General features: G+C 55.8%; 1 protein-coding gene across 1 annotated transcript in view; it reads right to left on the bottom strand.

Moving 5' to 3' along the window:
- Positions 1-19,544, bottom strand: part of GJC2 (gap junction protein gamma 2) — a 29,476-nt gene that overhangs the window by 9,262 nt on the left and 670 nt on the right. Inside the window, exons 2-3 of the mRNA XM_084283082.1 lie at positions 18,131-18,207; positions 16,385-16,474 (exon numbers count right to left, since the gene is read on the bottom strand). The gene's annotated coding sequence lies outside the window, so the exon portion shown is untranslated. The remainder of the gene's footprint in view (positions 1-16,384; positions 16,475-18,130; positions 18,208-19,544) is intronic.

The following is a 19,544-nucleotide window of genomic DNA, read 5'->3' as shown; positions in this document are numbered from 1 at the left end:
TGGTGCTGGGGCTCCAGGTAGCTGCTGGGTGAAAGCAGAGGCAGAAAATCTCCCCAGGAGGACAAGGAAGCAGCAGCCAGCAAGTCACAAAAAGGATCTGACTCAGCCTTTGAGGGGGGAAAGCGCGGGAGGAGGCACATTGTGACCGAGGGGAATGACATTAGAGAACATGTGGCTCCTCGGGAACTTTTAGCCCAGGAAGGTCCTGACAAAGCAGGATATTTGCTCCGGTTTTCCAAAAAGCATTTCATTTAATTAATCAGTCGCTTAATTCGTTGTTCAGAAGTAGCCATCTCTGATAGGCAGGTGGGAAAATCCTTATATTCCAGAAAGTTTGATGTAGGGGTGAACGCACCCTTGAGGGGTGGCTGCCACGCTAGGGGAAAACAGGTCCAGGGAGGGATTTTGGGGGGAGTGAAACCCTAAAGAGGTTAAATGGTCATGACCCTAGCTTCATGCTTCAACTTAAGTCCTTAGCATGCCTACAAAGCTTGCACTCTCAAAGGACTTGGGGTGATATGGACCTGGTTCCACCAGGGCTGGAGAGCTCCTCCAGCAACGCCCCGACCTCCCTGGACCACCAGGACCCCACGGAGAAGGAGAAAATTCTCATGGTACCCCTGAGAACATCTCAGGGCTGGGTCTGGCCTCCCGCAGGTTGGAGGGGCAGGGTCCTTCACGTCTGGGGACAACGTGGTGGGACACCTGGTGGGCACCTCCACAGGGGCCACCGCGTGGTCCCTGGGAGCCTTCTCCCATCCGGCTTCCAGTGCATTTCACACCAGCGACCTCGGAAGGACCGTGAGACCCAGCAGACCTGAGGGATGGCCACCAAAACCTCATTCCCACCGCGGAGCGTGGCAAGACTTCCACCAGCCCCAGCGGGTGCAGGATGGAGCCGCGGAGAAGTATTATTAGTTTGTTAAAAATAACCAGCTGAGAACAACTTCCAGGCTCTGCAGGAGCGCAGGCAGCGGCTGGGAGATAAAAGGCAGCTCGGCACCGTCCCGGTCCCATGGGTCCCACAGCAGCCTCTCCAGACCCTCTGCTTTCAAACCGTGCGGGTTATTTATACACACAGCAATCTCTCCTGGTGGACGTCTTTTTGGGGTGGCCGTGCTTTGGGCGAGCAGGGCGCTGGCTGCTCCAGTAGCTCCAGCAGCCACACTGGTAGGGATCGTGTGGTTCCCATCTCCCCGAGCCAAAGCATCACCTGGGGAAGGAGGCAGAGAGCTGGAGGCTGAGCGTTTTCTCCTGCATGCTTTAGTTGGGTTTTCACCCTCCGAGCAGGTTGCATGCATGCCAAAACCTTCGCTGCGTGTAGCCAGGGTAATAGCAGAGAACGGCAGGGATATGCGCCCTCATAAACTGCTTGTGTTTTCTTCCTTCCAAGGCAGCCACTGGAGACCAAACAGAGCTTCTCTAGCCATAAATAAATGTTAGAGGCTAAAGCAGCAACAGGCACCTCCTGACTCGCTCTGCAGCGTCCCGTGTCCTGGCTCCACTTGGTGCTTGGCACCAAACAAGACACAACGGTGGGGATGGAGGGGAGTGGAAGTAATGCAAGCTCGAGCGCTTTTGGCTGCTGGGAGCCACCTCTCCAGCCAGGCGTTGGTTTGGATGTGTTTCTCTTGGACGTCCCATTAAAATGAGTAACTGCTGCCACTAATTACAGTAATATCTGCTGCTACGTCTCCCTGCCTGCAGTGGTGAGTAGCAGACATAGGTAGCCAGCCTGGTCCTGAGTCTCCGAAGCTCTGTGCTGCATTGCACGGGGTTCCTTTTCTTCCCTAATTTGCACCTTTTGGTTTTTCATTTGATGTGTTTCGTGACTACGCAAAATGAAGAAAAGCGTCTTTGTTCAAATAACAAGCCTGCTCTTTAAAACAAGACCCGGGAAGCAACGGCACCGTGTTGAGACAAATATCGCAAAACTTAAGAGAGAAAAAGGGGTAAGAATTGCAGAGTTACCAGTGAATGACACTGACAGGCTGAGGTCTTGTCTTTGCAAGCAGAGGTGACGCTTTAAAACATTGCAGCTAAACAGGGAAAAAAAAAAAAAAAAAAGAGGCAGGTTTTGATTTCGTTAGTGCTTCTGGTTTGTCTGGGCTGCTATTTGCAGCCCCGTGCCTTGAGCAGAGCACCACGGTTCCAGAAACAGCTTTCAACGGAGATTTTTGTCAGATGTAAACATGCTTCAGGGAAGGGCAACCTCCCTCGTCAGTGCTTCCTCCTGTCTCCGATTCCCTTCTTCCTGCCATTAACCTCCTCTTCGTCTTCTGCTCGTCCTGGAGTGGGGCACTGGTGGGGGAGGAGGATAAAGAGGAGGAGGAGGAGGATGAAGAGGACAAGGACAAGGAGGCAGAAGACTGCCTCACGTCTTAGGGACTCAGCCAAAACCTCAAAACAGTCTTACCAGAAAATTTACAGGCGAGGTAAAATGTTATGGCAGTGTCTGTTGCTAAAATCTGCTCCATCACAAATCTCTGCGTGGACTTTTCAGAACTATGGTGAGGTGTAAAGAAGAGAATTTAACCCCAGAGAGCAGAGGCCTCTACCCCTTCATCATTGGGCTCGGTTTTTGGTGATTTTGCTCCCAACTCTTCTTGTTGGATCAACCTGAGAAGGTTTCGATCTAGACCAGGACACTGCGGTGGGTCTCTGCCTCTTGCAAGGACCAAACTGAGAAAAAGAAAACACCCCTTGGCAATGTTGGCTGCGTAATATAAAGGTAACCTTGAAAACAAGGTGGAAGCTGATTTATTTAATACACTCAGAAAATATAAACTCTAGCTCTCAATCACCACAGAGTTTGAACCACGCTTTGGCCTCATTCGGCCCAGAAGATAGGTCAGAAAACAGAATTCCTGTTAAATTTGGTTTGGTTGGTAATTGGAGGAAAAAGCCAGATGTGAGCAGGATGAAGAATGTTTCTGCTGCAAAGTGGCGAAATGTTTCCCTGGGATTTCACTGAATCATAACTGCGGAAAGGTAAAAGCACTTCACTTTGAAAAGGAGGAGAAAAATCCAATAAAGGAAAATAACAATAAGATTTAAATCACAAAGCACAAAAGCCCAGAGGAAGCATTTAAGCCTGGGCTGAAGCGCAGAAGCGATTTATTCCAGCCCTTCCCAGCTGAAATTTTCGCTGTGATGGACACATTCCTGAGATAAATTTTGATGTTGACAAAACCACTTTTTTTTTTTGGTCTGTCAGGAACACTTTGGTTAAGTTTTCAAGGCCGATGTACCAAGAGGTGACAAGAAAGGTACCGTGATGGGGACCTGTGGGGACACTGCTCGGTGAATATCCTTTATAGGATATTTCTCTGCGTCTGTTCTTGCTCCAAAGCAAGCAGACCAAAGGCGGAGATCTGCCTCAACAGCCAGAGGTCCCCGCAAAGGCCAAAGCGAGCAATTATTCCCTTTATTTGCTTCCCTTTCCTGAAGCAGACGGAGAAGCAAAGAGGAAAAGGGGCCATTTCCAACCCCACCCCGTGTGCCGGGGCAGTACCTGGTGCCGGCGCTGAGCCCACGTCTCCCCCACCAACCCACCGCGGCACATAACAGGAAGCAATAAACTTCCCAGCCGGCGTTCCCAGCGCTGGCTGGCCGACGGCATGGCCCTGTGAAGCCCCGCCAGGCTGGGCTTGTTGGAGACCTTCCTGAACTTGTAGGAAAAATATTCCAAAAATCCATAAAAATCAGAGGAAGTGGATCTCCCCCGGGCGACAATGGATGTGCAAAAGTTCGCGGCGCATCACCTCCGCCTGTCCTCGCCCCCGTGGTCGTTCCTCCTTCAGCGGTTCACCGAGCAGAGCTGCATCAAGAGGAAAAAGGCCAGGGTGCACGGGAAAGATGAGGGAATGCTGGAAAAAGTCAAGCTGCACCAAAAAACGGACGCATTTCTGGCTGTTCCAGAAGGGTTTTGTTTCCCCTAACACCTGTCAATGGGCAGTGTGTTAGAGGGGAGCTTGGAAGAGCCCCAGGAAAAGGGAGGAGGAAGGTGGGGAGCACAAACACGGGTGGGTTGCTGATGTTGAGAGTTTGCCTGTTTTTGCAGGAGCTCCAACAAGAAGGACGGTGACACCTCCATCACCACGTGCCTCCTCTGTCAGATGTCCGCCTGCCCCAGCCAGAGCACAGGAGGGAAGATGGCTCTGGACATGGGATTTGGTGGAGATTAATTAACCCCCGAGTGCAGGAGAAGCCCAGAATGACTTGATCCAAAGTTATCTTTGCCTCTTCACCACCCCAAAAATAACTGTGATTTGCCAATGAACGTATTGTGGATTTGAGGAGCTGTACCACAGCCCTAGTGAGGACAGGGACTCGTAGTGAGCAAGTCCCCACGAAGCTGTGTGGGAATGGGACCCGTGAGGGATCCAACCCAGCTGTGTGAGCCAGGTCCATGCTCTACGTGTGGTCACACCTTCATCCAACCTGGTCTACAGGCCACCAGCAGCAAGCCAGGTGCCTGCCCTGTCCCTCGGGCAGGCCTCAGGCCTTAGTGCCTGCAGCAGCAGTATGGCTGAAGGCCCCGTGGGTTGGTTTGGAAGAGCTGCCGTGCTCGTGAGAAGGCGGAAGGTCCTTCTGGTGTGGTGTGGCACCTGCTCGGGGTGCTGAGACCCGCTCAGAAACCAGCGGTGGCCTCCTAAACACAGCACCTCCATGAGAGGCCTGCTTGGAGGAGCTGAGGTGGAGCCCAGACCATCGCTCCTCCCGACAAACCTATCCCTGCTCCCTCCTTAGTAAACACCACACAAAATGTCCTCCCGAGGCCTTCCACACCTGGAAGGCTTGGATCTGGAGCAGTTATTGACCGAGGGATCTCGGCAAGGACATCAGGGCCGGGGAGGAATGGATGGCATCTGCCCCTCTAGAGGAGCAGGGACCCCCCGGCATCCTCCACACACACAAATCCATCAACTACATTCAACATCAACATCATCAACTACATAAGGATACTGAAGACAATGAAGTGAAGGGCAAAGCAGAAGTGCCAGACACCTGGACACGACTTTGTGATGTCTTTCCATCCCTATTAAGATTTAAAGATAGTTATAAGGGAAGAGAGTGAGAGACTCGAACGTGATAAATGAGGAAACAAACGGGTTGGACGTGCTCTTGCCAGCTGTTCTTAGATAACAGACAGCACAGAAAATACAGAGGAAAAAAAAAAAAAAAAAAAAAAAAAGGAAACGTTATTACTACAAGTGCTTTCCTACCCTGCTGGCCGGGGTCCCAGAGTGACCGGGGCAGGTTTCTACTCTCTGACCGAGATTTACAGTCACCCCAGTATCACCAGTAAATATTTAAATGAGTGCTTAGATAATTATACACAGAGATGTTTAAACTGTTGAGTCTACATGCCAAAAAGAAATAGAAGAGAGAAATGCCCAGAGGAGTGCCCGGCGCTGGGCGAGCTGTCCGGTTTCTGCCCTGGGGCATTGTGAAGGATGGGTGGTGTGATCTGAAGGAGAGCACGGGCTGGGCAGGATGGGGAACCTGAATGTTGAAGAGGTTGGTGGACCCTGCATGAGGTATCACATCAAAATTCATGTCTAGACACCACCAGGTCCCCTGTGCCATGGGGGAGGGCCCCACGGCCTCAAGCTGGCATCCAGGTGGGAACGGAGCTGGTCCCATCTGGCTGTGCTGGTTCCTGAAGCACATTTTGGCATCAAGGAGACCTTCAGAGCCAGAGGTCTGAGCCTTGGGCACCCACCTGCCTGTCTGCTGCATGGGACAGTTATCCAAACCAGTGCCAGTGCCACCAGTGCCACCAGATCGTACACCAGCACCACCAAACCCTATACCAGCACCACCAAACTGCATGCCACCTCCACCAAGCCCTGCACCAGAACCACCGAATTGTACATCAGTGCTACCAAGCCCTACAGCAGCACCACCAAACCCTACATCAGCACCACCAAACCCTACACCAGCACCACCAAACCCTATATCACCTCCACCAAAAACCTCCACCACCTCCACCAAACCCTACAGCACCTCCTACACCAGCATGACCAAGCCCTACAGCAGCACCACCAAGTCCTACACCAGTACCAAAACCCCTCCACCAGCACCACCAAACCCTACGCCAGCACCACCAAACCTTACAGCACCCCACTCGGTGATGTCCCCAGGCTGGTTTGGTATGGCCCCCTCCTACCCCACGCGCAGACGTCCCACCTTGCTGCCTACCAAAGGACGGACCACGCTGCTGGGACGCCTTCACCCCACGTGGTGCCCGCAGGGAGGCAGCCAGGTCCAGCTGGATGCTCTCAGAGGATCCTCCTGAGATGGCACCTTCCTCACTGCAGCATTGCCCTCCTGGGCACAGGACCCCAGGAGGAGACCGTAAATCTCTTAGGGGATTAAAATAATCCTTAACGAAGATGTGGGGCCGTGCGGGTGGTCGGTCCCGAGGTGGGAGCTCGCTGCCCCCGGGGAAGCCGGCGGCGGGTTGTGCTCCACGCTCCCGCTCTGCTCTGCAACAGGTTGCTCGTGGGCAGGGAGCAGCTATAAAAAGGCGGAGAGAAGAAAGGGCGATATCGGATCCAGCTGTGAAAACAAAGATTAAAACCCTCTGAGCCTACGACCTCCCTTGGCCAACGCGAGGCAGAGGAACGCGCCAAGGCTAATTCCTCTGTCCGCGTCCGCCCAACAGGCATTTTTTTTTCATGAATGAGTGGGTCTGAGGCGGAAGGGGAGGAGGGGGAGATGCGGGAGGAGGAGGTGGACAGCCCTTCCTCGCCTTTGGCACGGGGGAACCTCTGCATCTGGCAGGGGAAGGGCCGCGGGGCTGAGCCAACGCCGCTCCGGTGCTCGGGGCTGGGCCAGGTTGGAAGCCAAATGAGGATTTCTGCTCTCTGTGCTGATACAACAGGATGCTCCCGGAGGTGGGGATCCTCCCAAGAGAGCGCCAGGTGCATGGTGCAGGTTTGGTAGAGCAATGAGCAGCTGACACCAAACCCTGAACTGCTTGCTGGGATGCAGAGGGGCCCGTGGTACCCACGGCATCGCTGGGGTGGGCACAGGGCCCAAACACCTCCCTGCCGGGTACTTGGCTGGTCCCCAAGCAGGTTTTCTGCACTGCGAGGCTGAGATGGGATACAGAGGATGCTGCGGTCACTGTTTAATCATCAATAACACTGAAGTCCCCCTGTGACATTCACCGAGCCGCTTCGTAGGCTCCTGGGCTCATGCTCACATTTCTTTTCTTCGAAGCTCGCTGCTCAGAGCTGGCTCTGTTGATTTCAACATTGCTTAAAGAGTGAAACAGCATGGAAAATACAAAGCAAAGAGAGTACAAAAGGAAATAAACCCCGATCCTCCTCCACTGTGTGATAAACAGCTCTCAGAAATGCCAGGCCAGGGCACCAGTTACACCCACAGGAGGATATTGGGATGCTTTTTGCTGCTGGCTGAGCGAGGTTTGTCTTCTTCAGCAGGGCTCCAGCAATATCTGGACCCCCCAGCCCACCGTGCTTCGGTATTCCAGGAAACCTCCTGAAATTTTTCTGGAGTGAGCAGCTGCGGTCAGTGACTTGGCCGTTACCAGGAGGTGAAGGAAGATGAAGCTGTGGGAAGATCTTCCTGAAAATTCCCTCCTTCCACCTCTGGCCCTTTCCCTCCCTTCCTTTTCAAAGCGTCCTCCCTTTAGCCTCCGGAGAGGAAAAAATGAAGAAGCCTCCACATCTCCTGTGTTCCTGAGAAAGGCTCAGTAACAGCACAGCTCCCTGCCCTGATGGGAACCAAACCCACAAGTTGCTTTCCAGCAGGATGATCTGCACGTGGACGGGCGAGGTAGAGCCCTGCTGGCCATGAGTGCAGCAAGGAGCTGGAGCAGAGCCCCAGAGCAGCATCCATCCCGCTGAGACGTGAGGAGCACAGAGCCTGTGAGCTTCCTTGCATCATTTTCAGAACTTCATCCATCACCGTCTTCTTTCCTGGCTGTTTGTTGGGTCCCTATTGCCCTCAAAACCTGGGAGCCTTCACCTCAACCCTCTACAGCCAACCTCAGAGCTGCCGTGCCACCTCTGGGGTGACCCCAAGAGGTCCACCTGCCCCATGGTCCTGCTCTTCTGTCCCACCTGCCCGTCTTGACCCAAGCATCTACCCCATTGTGTCCAGCTTGAATGCACATCTCCCTCCTGCCTACACCCTTAACAAAATGTCACGGCATTGCTCCACCACCATCCCTTTACCTCCATCCCCACTGGATTTATCTATTCCACCAGCTCCCATGACCATAGCTCACCAAACCCGTGCCTGGCACACCTGGTGCCACATCTCCCCACCCTCAGGACCCTGCTCTGCTGCTCTCCATTCAAACGTCCTCACTCCATCCTCATTTCAAAAATTCAGCTGATCAAGCATGATTTTTTTTTTCCCCGTTGGCTGGAGCCCTTCTCCTCCTCTCTGCATTTAATCGTCCGGCTGCAACAGCCAACAATTTCCATAAACCCGACGGAAAATTAAAGAATCGGCGCAGGAGCAACACCACCCCTGCCTTGGAGAACAACGCTCTCGTTTCCTGCCGGCCATCCTCTTTCAGGCCCCGAGAGTGAAAAAATGTGGTGCCTTTCCATCCTCTAAATCACCCCCTCGGACCCGGAGCGGGGCAGGACATCTACACCTAGTTCCAGCTATTGAAATGACGGCAGCGCCTCCAGCCCACAGGAACTGACCTGCTGCTGCCGAGGCCGGTGGAAGCGCTGATGACATGTGAACGTCAGTGACCCCCTCAATTTTCCAGTGCTGATGGCTGAAGTTGGAGCCAGAGCAGAGCCAGGGGTGGAAGGGTGTGAGCTCAAGGGGCCGTGGGCGATGCTCAACCCTACGGAGGAGTCAAGGGTTGGGTGGAAGGGGAATTTTGGCTTTGCTCGGGGTAGCCCCACCACTCCAAGCCCTACCTGTGCTCAACCAGAATGCTCTGCACGTTGGTGTATCCAAACCTGTGATAACAGAGAAATCCTGAACTCAGAAACTCACAACAGGGTTGTTGAGCTTCATAGGATCAAGAAATGGGGTCATCACCATACCCTCGAATGGGCTCCTCTTGTGCTCGCAGCACTTCACCCTGCAGAGAAGTCCGTGCACGTTCTCAGCCCATCCTGGCCAGCCCCAAGAAGGGCTCATCGCTCCCCCACCAGCTTCCCAGGTCCCTGACTGGCCCCCACTCGTGGAAGTTTGGGTGCTTTTCCCTGCGATTTGGGGAAATGACCAATTTCGACATGCCCATCCGTGCAGCGGCCCTGCAAACGCCGTGGAAAAGAAGAGGAATTGGGGGCGCTTTGGGGTGTGAGATGGACGGGGCTGGGTGAAACGTGCCCCCCCTGGGCAGGCCTGTTTTTAAAAAGCAATTAGTGGCAGGGAAGAGGCCAAATCCTGCATTCCTCAGTGAAGGAATCCGGGTGATGTCACCTCCTGCCCGGGGACAGGAGCGGTCCTGCCGCCGCGGCTCCCTTCGGGCAGCTCCTGCCCGTGCTACAAATATTTGTGTTGGCCTCCCCGCTGGAAGCGTCCCGTTACAAGGAAGAACAGCAGGATGGGCTCTCCTACTCTACGGCTCGTTCCTGCCCCCGTACATTAGCACGGGCCACGGGTTAATAGGATTTCACACATGCCAGACGAGGTTTTACTGATTTTTATTTATTTTTTTTTTTGCTGCCGTGCAGTTCGAGATAGCAGAAGCTTCTTAAAATAGAAGGCTGCTTGCTCCAGAAAACCAGTTTTAACCAAATTCGCTCCATTCTCCAGTATGCACACCTAGACTGGAGGCACGTACGTGTGCCTCCAGTCCTCTGGCTTTCTCTTTCCTCTTTCTAGTAGGGCACAACAGCGCAAAGCAAGTCAAAATTTCCTAATCGAGTGGCCTGCAATAAAGTGCCTTTTTCCCTGGAAAGGGAGTCCCTGGAGATGCTTCCAGGGAACAGGGTTGCAGGGCTATGGGGCAAGCGTGGGGTGACGCAGAGGCAGGACCACGTGCATGGGGTGGCTTTGCCTCGGAAAGGAAAGAGCGATGAGATAGGAGGACACAGCTCAGCTCCCTGCTTCTTGTGTCCGTGTCAGAAGGGATAAATTGGCTCCTTACGCCCCAAGATGACCCACTGCACCTCAAGAAGTTTTGTATTCGCAGACCTCAGCTGCAGGTCTAAGGAGAGGGACAGTCCTGCCTCCAGCAGGGAGCTGTAGAAGGGCAGGGAGATGCTTTTTTGTGGGGTGTTTGTGAGCTTAGATTGCTCCAAACCCCACAGATGTTGGCGGGATCCCACTAAAGTCACCGATTTTAGTACAATATGAACCGTGCCACTGGGATCCTAGCACTGTGACAAAGCCAGGAGCAACGGGAAGGGAAACGAGCTGAGATTTTCACACCAGTAGAAGGTGCCCTGTATCTGAGCGGCGGATGAGCTGCTTTGGTGTACAAAACAGCACATTTAAGCAATCGCTTTTGGAGGTTTCCCAAGCCAGTATCTTTTCTGCTGACCACGTTGTTCTGCCAGGCCAGGGCCACGGCCCCGCTGGGAGCGGGACACGGCCGTCAGCAGCAGTACGGCCACATTGGGGCTGATCCCACCCCACTGGGGGTGAAACCCTCCTGCCAGCGGGGCCTCCCATCCCTACAGCAGCCTCCCAAGCCCTACAGGAGCCAGGAGGTCCACCCCATTGCCCCACAGCCTCAATCAGCCCCTTTCCAATTAGTGCAGGTCAGTCACCAGCACTCCTTTGCTCTCCAACTCCAATTACGAGAGGTTCCAGTGAAGGCTTCAAGCCACAGATAAACCACACCCTGCCAAGATAAACACCGTGAGGCTCTCTGCGTAAATCAGAGTTCATCCTCACTCAAACTGCTGCTACAATTTTATGGAAAGGCCAAAAAAAAAAGTGCCCTGAGCTGCCAGGGGGCTCAGGAGCCACCCGCCAGGGGGAGAAATGCCGGTGGCAGGCGTGGAGCAAAGCTGCTGGGAGCAGAGCCTCCGCCTCGTCCTCCTGCCTTGGGAGCTCGGGGTGAGCCCTGCTCGTGGAGTATCAAATAAATCAGCTCCACACCCACGCACATCCTGGCCAGCACACAGAGCCTCGCTTGGTTTTTGCTGTTTTTGCACAATATTTCTTGCAGAAAGCTGCCTGCTTTCCTCCGCTGCTCTCCTAGCCTCGCTGCCCCGAGGAGCAGGGGATGTCAGCCTTTTTCAGCCATCTCCTCCCGTTTGCCAGGGCAGCCCTGTCTACAGTAACAGCTAGGAACGAGCTTCTCCTGCAAACGAGCTTTTTGTGGGATCCTCAGAAGTGCCCTGTTTAACCCAAGCAGCTCCCACTCATCTACAGGAGCAGAGCAGGAGATCAAAACCTTCCCGGGGGCTCCTCGGTTCGCAGCTCACACCGAGTACAACCCGGCACGGACTCACCAGGCAGTCCCGTCCCGTCGTCCCGTCCCGTCCTCCCGTGTCTGCCACCGAAGCTTTCTCCCGTCTCAGGGCAGAAACATCCTCGGTCAGACCCTACAGCTGCGAGGGAAGCCGGGAGGCTGGAGGCGTGGAGCAGTCCTGGTGCTCCAGCCCCAGCTCTGGTCTCTTGGTCGTGGGTTTCGCCCCACAGCGGGCTGGAAGAGCAGCAGCGTGGACGATATCAGCCGTAGGACATCTGGCAGGCCAAAGGGAAGGACACGGTGCTCCTCTCCATCTCCTGAACTCATGGGGTTGTGCAGTCCATCTCCCCTACGGACGTTTGGTGGAGCTCTGCTGGCTCCTCATCTCCCTGCTCCCACCCGGGCAGTGGGATGGCTCATGCCCAGCCAAACTCCAGGTCCATCTCGAGCAAAACTCTGGCTGTGTTCAATTACCAGCAGTGCTGACCTCCTCAGCAAAGACCTCCTGCGTGGGGCAGCACGGAGGAGAGCAGAAAGAGGGGTTTCACACACCCCTACCCCCCACGCAGCTCCCCGAGCGCCTGGTTCAGCCTCACTCACACCCAGGAGCTCCTGCTCTGTCCCTGCTGCATGAAAAATGCTTTGTCCGTGCTGCTGGGGGCCTGACAGCCACCACCTCCCTCCAAGCGCCTCGTCTGCTCGCAACAAAGCCCCATTGACAGGCAGCCTTCCTTCGGTGCCCTTGGGGAAGTGGCTACATCGGGGACACGCGGCTCCTCCCCAGCCCCGCATCGCCTTCGTCCCCCGGCCGCTCGGGCAGCTGGAGGTCTGTGCGAGCCAGCAGCCTTCCCAAAACGGACGGGTTACGGCGAAAATATCTCAAGTGGCTGGAGGTTAAACTATTTCCACCTGGGATCTGTGTTTCTGGGGGAAAGCATTCGTTTTTTTTTGTAATGGTGATGTGGCAATGGGCTGGGGAGTTGGTCTTGGAGGCTGCCCCAGCCCTGTGCCTCCGCAGATGTGCCCGAGGCTGGATTTGGGGAGGGAAAACGGGGTTTAGGGGAAAACAAGGGGTGTAGGGGCAGAGGGATGGGATGCTTGGGAAGGGCAACGGGGCTGGTGGCTGCAGGAACCAGGGCTTGCAGGTTGAAGCAGCTCATCTGGGGGGCTGCACGGAGGCTTGGGGGATGTGGTGTCCCCAGCAGAGGTGCTGGGGTGTCCTGGCAGCCTCCCGTGCGGCTACCCCAAATGTCTCAAATGGACCTGAACACTTGTATTTGGGCAACCAAATCCAGCCAGGCGTGCTCGGCCCTGCTGGTGTCCCACCATTTTCCTAGTGGCTCCATTTATTCGTGCTCGAAACTCTCCTGACCTGGCTCACACCATCCCCAGAGCCAGGAGGTGCCATGCCACCGGCCAAAGCCCCAGGGATGTGGTCACTGACACAGTACCAGGGTGAAGAAAGGCACCTCTGCTCCTGCACCCTGTCACTAAATAGTCTCCTGGGGGGCTGGGAAGGGAAATTGGGTCTTGTAGTAAACCTGGTTAACTATTTCTGTCTGGGAGAGCGGAGGAAATGGCTGTAGAGAGCAGCCAGCAATGCCATTGTCCCTGGCAGGAAAAAGGGGATGATAAAAACGTGCCTGAAGGAATTTGGCTCGGAAACCGGCAGCAGGTTTCCAAAGCAGAGACCGCTGGGTGCATGTTCAGGGGGCTTTCGTGGGTTGAAAGCTGGGGACATCACAGGGTTGTGGTTGGATTGACTCTGCCTCGGGCACCCAGAGATGCTCTTGTGGTCCTCAAGGTCCTTCTCAGCCGTAGTGAGGGAAGGCAGCATCAGCCTGGGGGGCTCGGGCGCTTGCTCCCAGCTCTCCCATTCCCCCCAGCTTCCCACCCTGCAGCTGCAAACTGCCCCGGGGCAGGAAGCACGGCAGGAACATCCCAGCCCTCCTGCTGGGAAGGAAACGGGAGATGCTTGGGGCCAGCAGCGATGCTCCAGCGCGGCGGCTCGGCCGCCCGGGGATGAGCCGCGTTTCCGGGCCGCGTTCCCAGGTTTTATCTGTTTATATCCCGCTGATGGGAGAGCTCCCGAAGCTCTCGCGTGCCCTCTGTGGCCCATTCCCTGGTGTAGGAAAGGTCCTTGGCACGAGGCACATGCTGGTGAACCTCTTGACCAAGTGTGCACCAGAGAAGGCATTAAAAAAACGCAGCCACAAATAACAAGGCAAAGCAAAACCACGGCCTTGGGCGATGCCAAGATCCCTCCGTCCCCGCTGTGTTGAAACAGACCTAATCCCAGCTCAGGTGGCCAGGCTGTCTTTAAATTCACCCAGAAATGGGACGTCACTACAAGATTGTTGACCATTAATGGTGGAGGTGATGGGACCGAGTCTGTGGCTGGTTCCAGCTGGAGGAGAAGCAGCTACATGGCAGCACCACCCAGGGGGACCTCAGTAGGCTGGAGAAAGGGGCTGAGGGGACCCAGGTGAAGCTGAGGGGACCCAGGTGAGGTTCAGCAAGGACCAAGGCAGAACCATGGCCCCAGCAGGATGCAGGCCAGCTGGGAGGAACTGGCTGGAGAGCAGCTCTGCAGGGGTCCTGGTGACAAGTCCTGGTGACAAGAAATGTCCAAAATGGTTGTCCAAGGGGAGGCCGAGTCACCCAGAGAAGAGAAGGGGGAGGTTTCACCAGCAGCAGCTGCTTTACAGGAGGCTGCAGGGAAGGTGGACCAGGCTCTCCTCAGAAGCACGCAGTGAAAGGACAAGTTGCAGCCAGAAACACTTCAAATGGATGTGACAAATATGCATATATATATTTTTTCCATGACAAACGCTGGCACGGGGAGCTGGTGGCATCTCCACCCTTGGAGATAACTCATTTGGACAGAGCCCTGGGCAACCTCACCCACCACCACCACCACAGGACAACCACAGCCGGCCTTCCCCCGAGGCCTCCTGAGGTACCTTCAGCCCCTGTCCCCTGGGCTGCAGATGGCTCCCCACCATCCCCAGGGGATGGCAGAGCCTCTGCTGGGCATGAAGACAGCCCTCAGGCCCACACAGAGCCATCTTGTGCCCTAGGGGCAGCAGGGACACCTGAGGCTGGCAGCCTCCATTTTCACATCTCATAATGGGTACATAGACAGCATGCAGCAGCCCAGATCCTTATTTTATTTTTTTTTTCTGGCAAGGAGCTGGAATGACAGAGGTTTATATGGCCGGTCACCAAGATTTCTGAGCAACACAGAGGGTCGAAGGCCTTCACAGTGCCCCAGGGTGGAGGAGCCGGGGGTGGGCGAGCCCCAGAGGAGCTGGAAATGGCGGGGGAGCAGCGCTGAGGGAGCGGAGCCCTTGGGTTCTCGCTGCCGTGTGTCACCGGGGAAAGGGGGGTTCCTCATGACACACACCGAGAAACATCCTCTGATATGTCGGGCCTGGAAAGCGCCCAAGGATTGCCTCAGAAATAGCTCTCGCGGCTCGCTGGAGGACGAGGCGGGGACCCGCCGTGCCCCTTTCCCCCGTTAAATCGCGTTTCCTTCCTCAGGACAATTCCTAAAGAGGCTTTTGGGGGAGGACAGATTGCCCTCCCGTGGTTCTTAGAGGTAATTTGGGTGAAAGGAGAAGGTACCGGCGGCCTCCTGAGCCTCAGAGAGCCTGGGGTGTTTGCCCCCATGGCAGCACAGGACATGGTGTGTCCTAAAGGAGGCCATTAGGTGGAGATGGAGCCCCCAAAGAGAATTGGGGCCCGGAGGAGTTTTCCAGCCCCCAGGGGACCACGGTGGGCACCAAGGTGGCTCTGAGGGGACCAGAGAGCTGGGGGTCACCCCTGATGAGAGGGGAAAAATTGTTAATGAGGAGATGAGGCCACCAGCTGCTGCCCTCCCCCTGCCTCAGTTTCCCCAGTTGCTCCAGACAGCCCTCGTGAGGTGCTTTGAGGTGTGAGGATGACAGGCGTGCTCACGTCCTTCAATATGAGTATTATTTTAAAAATAAAGCAAACAGCAAGACAAAAGCACCTCACAAAGAGCATCATCATCTCCTCAATGGACCTTTTGTCAGCAGTTAGGGACGCCAGCGGCGAAACTGCAGCTTCTGCTGGGGTCAGCTCGGCCCAACGCCTGTCCCCATCAATGCCCGGGCTTAAAACCCTAAATAAATCCAGGAAAAAGGCCAGCCCGTGCCCATCTGCGAGGGGCCAGGTCCCCACAAACCTCATGGCCAGATCTGCTTCATGCTCTGCAAACATCTCAAGGACTCCACGCCTCGCACTTTCTTAAGTAGCACTGCCACACAAAACCGCTCAGAATAACTTATTTTCCCCATTTTAAGGGGGAGGAATGTCCTTGGGATGGGGGCAGCCAAATTTTCGTCCTCTTCTTTTATTTTCCCAAGTGTGCTGCTTCTCCTGGTTGCTTTCTGGGAGGATGAAGCTGGGAGCCAGCCTGGCCGTGCCGGAGGGATGCGCTCCCAGAAGGGGATTTTGGGGGGAAAGGAGCTGGCAGCACACCCCAGGACTGCAGCAGGAGGATGAGGAGGGTCTCTGCCGCCCTCAAACTGATTCAAAAACAAACTTCAACCCAGCCTGGAGATTTCTGAGTGGGTTTTGGGTGAGGAAAACATCCTTGCCAGAGTTTAGGGAAATACTCTTGTAAGCGCCCAGCTTGAACACAACCTTAAATGCCTCTAAAAATCTCAGCTGAGTTCCATCACGGACCTGGAGCAACATCTCTTTCTGCCTTGTTGTGTAACAGTTTCAAGCAAAGCCCTGGGTCCAATTTCCTAAGGGTCACCCAGTCCCTAAGCGGAATTTGATTTCTCTAGCTTAAGCCCGCATTTAACATAAAACATTTTATAACCGCAAAAAAGAAGACAGCGTCCACAGCTCCCAACATCACATGCATGACCAAAATCAGCGAAGGAGTGAGCTGGTCCCCTGCGGGACGAGGACCAGAGCATCTTTTTGCCCCCCAAACCGACACTCCCTCCGAACCCAGGGTCCCTGCCGTACCTCTCACAGCCAGGAAAAAAAGGTGCGGGTCCTCACCGCATAACCGCAGCCCCTGGGGGGAAAATCCCTGCTGCGCCGCCGGCCCCAGCCCTGCAACAAAGCCAAGGAGGAGGCGATTATTGCCGGGCATCTCTCTGCCAGGCACAATGCAGCCGCGGCTCGGCGACGGGCTCAATGCTGTCATTGTCCCCTCCCGGAGCTGCGGCTCCTGCACGTGGCGCGGCTCCTGGATAACATGCTTCGGAGGCACAGGGGTGGCTGGAAAATTTGGGTTGTGACTCGCAGCTGCTAAGGGCTCGCTGGTGGAAAGGAGGGATGCTCAGGGTGGTGTTCGGGAGGGATCCTTGCAGGGACTGAGCATGGAGATGCTTTGTCCAGGGAAGGACCCCACGGAGAGGCCACCAGGATGCACAAGGAGAGGATGAGTGGGGTGGAGAAGGGGAGATCTTACTGCTAAGTGTGGCCCAGCAGGAGGCTAGATGATGGGGAGATATGAAGAAAGCTCAAACCACTCCTCTAGGAGCACCAGGAGCTGCTGCAGGACCGGGGGATTTGCTTCTCTCCAACCATGGGGTGTGGGATGAGTTGCAAAGGGCTCAAAACGCAGCACGGGGGATTCAGGTTGGATTTCAGCAAAAAACAAAACAAAACAAAACAAAACAGTGAAGAGCCTGGAGGTGTTATCACGGCCAGGCCACCTGCTTGATTTCTGCTCCTCCAACCCCAGCCCCGGTGCCTGGGGTTCAGCAGCAGGTCCTAAAGCTGCCGTGATGGCCGGGAGCACCAGCACCCATGCATGGCAGAGCAGATGGAGCAAAAAAAAACACAGCACACTCCAAAATAAAAATACATATATGAAGGCAAAACAGATTTGGGAGAGCTGCTGTGATGCAGGGGGGCAGGGAGGATGCAGGAGCAACGAGCCCAGCACTCACAGAGCCCAGGTTGAACATCAAGGGCACAACCACGACCATCAGCGAGGACTTGGCTGCTAGGGGTCCGCCTGCCCCATCCTTCCCCTCACAACAGGATCTGGGCACCAGCATCTGCCCTTTTCTACCTCCTTTCTTTTTATCGCTTCCCCCACCTCCGGCAGCCGGGATGGGGAAAGAAAGAGCCGGGAAAACATCCTGCACCTCCCTCCTTTCATGCCCGGGGAGGAAGGAGCACGGAGCCAGGAGGGGACCGCGTCCCGCCCGCACGAGCATCCTGTTGTACCAGCGGCCGCCCCGCACGCAATGTGAATTGCAGATGGCTTCGGGCGATTCACGGGGATGGAGCCACGTCCTGGACCAGCAGAGGCACAGCTGCTGTTGTCAGAAAAAGCTGAGGCCGGACTGAATTCCCCGTTTGTTTGTGTTTTGTTTTGTTTTTTTTTTCCTCCCATTTTGAGGAAAATGGGTACCGGCGCCCAGCCGAGCGGCGCGGGCAGCGGTGTCCCCGGGCTCTCCAGGGCTGACACGGCTGCACGGCCGCTCGATGAGGATGACCCAAATACAGCCTGGTGGGGCGGGCACGGCCACCTCCCGGCCCCGCTCTCCTCCTCCTGCTGCGGGCGGCTGCGCCAGGGGCCGTGGGGTCTCCGTCTCCAGGCACCCCGGAGCATCTCGTCCCCTGGGTGCTGGAGAGAAACCCGGCCTCCTCCCGAGGGAAAGAAGAGCCCCGGAGGAGCAGCATCCTGGGTGGGGACAAATAGGGTTAATATCCCAAATGAGGGTTAATTAGCTGGGCTTTTATGGCACCTACCTGCTCTCTGCGGCGGTGCGGGCGGGTGGCTCAGGGTAAGGCGGCAGCAGCCAGCGCGCAGCGGTCCCCTCGCTGTCCTGGGGGAAGCACAGGAGGGCATCGGTGTCCCCAAGGGGGGGCACAGCATCCCTTGGGGGTCAAACACCATCCAGCATCACCCCCAAACTGTCCCCAGTGCACCCAGGCACAACCGGCTCCCTCCCGCTGCAAATGTGGGCTTGCAGGTGCTGGATACAGAAAATAAATTTATTTATTTGGAACTTCATTGATCATGAAGTTTTTAACTGGTAGTCTCAGAATCACAAAGCCATCCAGCTTTTAGGATCACCAGACCTTTAGGATCACCAGGTCCAGTCGTCAGCCCGCCACAAACCCACATCCACAGCCACCACCCCAAAACCCCGTTCCGGGCTTGTTTTGGGGAACCCCCTGCCCCTTTCCCCGCAGCCTCCTGCCCATTTCTGCCCCCGCTGCCCGATTATTTCCCGGGATGCCTCTGCCCCGCGGGGCCTTTTTGCAGTCGCATGAAGTGAGCCCGAGACTCAGCGCTGCCTCCAAAGGCACGGACGCCGAGAAAAACCTCGGCAAGGACAAGGCTCTGGCCCGGGGGGACACGAGGAGGGGAAGAGCCACGGGGTGGTGGATGGGCCGCGGGCTGATTTCGGCTGCTCGATGCCATCCCAGAGCGTGGCTCCGGCATTTCTTGGCTCCCCCCGGGACGATTTGGGCTTGGGGGCACCTGAAGCGGGTGCTGGGGAGCTGCCTGCCCTCATTGTCCCTGCCACCAGCCCCGTGCCACCACCCCGCTCCCTTTCCAGGCGGGATTTGGGGCTGGTGGCCCTGTCATCACCCCAAAAGGAGGTGGAAACACCTCTGCCATCACACACCTAAAGCCACCGACCCCGCATTTGTCCCTTGAAACAGGAGCCCCGTTGGGTGACTTGTCACACGAGTCACCTGGTGTCACTACTTGGGGTCCCCAGGTGTCACCCCAAGCGGCCAGCAGCATCCTGGAGAAGGAAAACCCCAAACGCCAGGAGGGGGGTTGGTTTTGGAAGCGTAATTATTAGCACCCCGGATGCTCCCTTCTGAAGGAGCAGAGGGGAAACATCCCAACAGGTGCCTTTGCTCCCCCTGTTGGGAGGTGCAGCCCCGAGCCCGGCCTTTGGGGTCACCTGCACGCCCCAAAACGCCCACGATCCAACAACACCTGCCCCAAAACCTGCACGTGATCTTTTTTTTTTTTTTTGCTCTTTTTTTTTTTTTTTTTTTTTTTTGCCCCCAGGCACGTCCCTGCCCTCATAACCCCAAACCCGCTGCCACCCCCCTGTCCTACTGGTGGCCCCCCACAGCCAGAAAAGGACCAAACAACCCCCCCAGCTGCTCTCCCCGTATCGCCACCACTCCTTTATCC

This window comes from Netta rufina, assembly GCF_964035555.1.
Source record: "Netta rufina genome assembly, chromosome: 2".
NCBI classification, from domain to species: Eukaryota; Metazoa; Chordata; class Aves; order Anseriformes; family Anatidae; genus Netta; species Netta rufina.
This window is presented reverse-complemented; position numbering and strand designations above follow the sequence as displayed.